The sequence below is a fragment of the Nicotiana attenuata genome, unplaced genomic scaffold (assembly GCF_001879085.1).
Source record: "Nicotiana attenuata strain UT unplaced genomic scaffold, NIATTr2, whole genome shotgun sequence".
NCBI lineage: Eukaryota > Viridiplantae > Streptophyta > Magnoliopsida > Solanales > Solanaceae > Nicotiana > Nicotiana attenuata.
This window is the reverse complement of record NW_017672793.1, coordinates 51852-55365: the sequence shown is the minus strand read 5'-3', so window position 1 is coordinate 55365 and position 3514 is coordinate 51852.

Sequence of the window (3514 nt, the reverse complement as noted above, 5' to 3'; positions counted from 1 at the left end):
GATTGTACCTGGAGTAGGCATCGAGAAAGCTGAGGGTCTTGTGGCCAGCCTTAGCATCGATCACACGATCGATATTCGCAAAGGAAAATAATATTTAGGGCATGCTTTGTTTGTGTCTTTATAGTCCACACACATTCTGAGTTTATTCCCCTTTTTAGGGACTACGACTACGTTTGCCAGCCATTCGGGATATTTTACTTCCCGAATGGACCCTATTTTGAGAAATTTGGTTACCTTATCCTTAATGAACGTATGCTTAACCTCGGACTGTGGCCATCTCTTTTGCTTTATCGGCCTGAACTTCGGGTTCAAGTTCAATCGACGAATGGTAATCTCCGGTGGGATCCCTGTCATGTCAAGGTGGGACCAAGCAAAGCAATCCATATTTTTAGTAAGGAATTCAATGATTTTTTCCCTGAGCTCGGGGGTTAACCCCATGCCCAGGTATACCTTTCGATTGGGCAGGTGCTCGATCAGTATTGCTTGTTCCAGCTCTTTAACCGTTGACTTTGTGACATCGAAAACATCTGGGATTATGAAGGATTGAGGTATCATATAATCATCATCCTCAAAATTTTCCTGCTACTCCAATCTGGTCGAGGCTGGCGACTATGGTTGCTATTTGACTTCCTACTTTCCCTTCGATTCTGGTCCCTTTGTTGATGATAGTGCCGATAGAGGTATTACTTCATCAATTGCAAACATTCTTGGGCTGCGGGTTGTTCGCCGTATATCGTTTTGATTCCTTTTGGTGTTGAGATATCATGACTTGATGAAGCGTTGAAGGTACTGCCCTCATATTATGAATCCAAGGTCTCCCGAGCAGCGCGTTGTATCTCATATCACCATCGATTACATGGAACTTTGTTTCCTGGATAGTCCGGCTACGTTTACCGACAAAATGATTTCCCCTTTGGTGGTTTCACTCACCATGTTGAAATCGTTGAGTACTCGAGCCGCAGTGACGATTTGATCCTGGAGGCCGAGCTGCTCTACGACCCTAGATCGAATAATGTTTTCCGAACTACCTGGATCAACCAACACACATTTAACTTGAATTTAATTCATAAGGATAGATATTGCCAGTGCGTCTCTATGAGGCTGTTCGATCCCTTCTGCACATTGTTGAAAGATAAGGTATCTTCTTGTAAGTAGTCCCGGGTACGCTTCTTCCTTGTGATTGTAATTTTGGTGCGTCAAATGTCGGGCCCTAAGGAATATCGACCCCTCCAACGATCATATGAATTACGTGTTGCAGTTCCTCCTGTTCGTTATTCCTATTTGCATCCCTGTCTCGGAAGTGGTTTTTTGCTCGGTCACTCAAGAACTCTCGAAGATGACCTTTGTTGAATAAACAAGCTACCTCCTCCCTTAATTGTCTGCAGTCTTCAGTTTTGTGACCATAGGTTTCGTGGTATTTGCACACTTGATTTGGGTTCCTTTGAGTTGGATTGGTCTGTAAGGGTCTGGGACATCTAGTGTCCTTAGTCCGACCGATGGCTGATACAATACTTGATGCATCGATGTTGAAATTTTATTCTGACAATCAAGGTGCTTCCTCGTATCCCTATCAAAACCGCTTTTGCTCATAAGCCCTCGAGAACTCTGTCCCCGATCATTTCTTCTATCATTCCAGACGGGGTTGCGTCCAGGAACGTTATTTCTCTGATCTCCACTGTATGCCTGATACCTGTCTCTATTTGATCGTGGTTCCTAATCGACATCCCTTATAACCTTGTCCACGGACCTGTTGGGATAAATCGAACCAACTGGAGTTCCCAATTGATCATCTTCGACCCTAATCTTCAACTGATACCGATTGCGTACATCTGCCCAAGTGATAGCTAGATATTTGATTAAATTTTGCTTTAACTGTTGTGAAGCTACGGAACTCCGAATGTTGAGACCTTGTGTAAATGCTTGAACAGCCCAGTCGTCGGTGACTAGAGGCAAATCCATCCGTTCCGTTTGGAACCCAGATACGAATTCCCTGAGCATCTCGTTATCCTTTTGTCATACTTTGAAGAGGTCTGATTTCCTTGTTGCAACTTTGATGGCTCCGGCGTGGGCTTTCACAAAAGAATCTGCGAGCATAGCAAAAGAATCAATAGAGTTGGGTGGTAAGTTATGATACCCTATCACGACACCTTTCGATAAAGTTTCTCCAATTTTTTTAATAGAACGGATTCAATCTCATCATCTTCTAAGTCATTTCTCTTTATTCCGCATGTGTACGAAGTGATGTGTTCATTAGGATCGGTTGTCCCATTGTACTTGGGGATGTCCAGCATACGAAACTTCTTAGGAATGGGCTTCAGAGCCGCACTTAGAGGAAAACGCTTCTGCACAAACTTCTTCAAATCCAATCCCTTTAGGATCGAGGGTGCCCCCGGTATTTGATCAACCCGTGAGTTATATGTTTCTACCTTTATATCATTAGCCTCCATTTTGTTTTCTCCCGATTCAATCCGTTTAGTGAGCTCCTCGAGTATCTTCATGATGGCGTGGTTAGTTCCCGTTCCATTATCGTTCAATTTCTCCTATACAGGTTCGGCCCTACGAACAACTTCCTGTTATGTATCAAGTTCGATTCTGCTTGGTGCCCGATTCTGATTTTGGAGTTGCTCTATCGCAGCATGCTGAGTTTGTAACATTTCAAATATCATTCGAAGGCCAATTCGGCCTTCTTCACCACTCTATGCATTCTAATCGGCTGCCTGGGCATCTCTACGGACGCTATTTTCAGGGTCGGCGCCTAAATTTCCATGAATCGCAACACGAGAATTGACATCGATTGGATCTACGGCCTGTGGTCCATCGGGATTTATTGGAGGTACTCCATTTCCCAGGGCGACTATGTGCTCGTTCTCGTTATGAAGACTAAGGTCGGTGTCTACGTGAGTGGGCACTGCTTGAGAGTTTGACATGTTGATTCCCGAAATCAAAGATACTTACGAGAACAAGTGTAAAAGCAGTGTGTGTTATGAGGATTATCCTTAGCCCCACGGTGGACGCCAAACTATTTAGCTCAAAACTGAATAATAATTAAACTTATAGTGTGGTTTTAAGGATACATGATTTTACCTAATATCAATTGATAACGTAAAAATAAGTGATGAAAATTGACAAGAATGTTAAACAAGCCAATGCTTGGACAGTGCCCTCGAGCTAATGAACCCTCGAGCTTAGTAGAGTAAGAACAGTTAAAGAGCACTAAGTTGATAAACAAGAGAAAGTAAATTAAAGAGAGAATTGTATTGCTTTGATTTGTCAGAATGTAAGTCTTTGCAAATGATGGGGACCCCTACTTATATAGTAGAGAAATATTAATTAAGGTATAACTCTAATTACAGAAGTAAATCCCATGATTGGCACAAATAACTGCCCTTGATTTGATCTGTTCCGAGATTTTCGCCGTGATCCTCGACCATTTACGGATATCTCGCTTTTCCGTTATTGTGCTTCGTTCGAAGTGTGTCACATATGGCCTTGGTTGCTATACCTCTCGATCTCG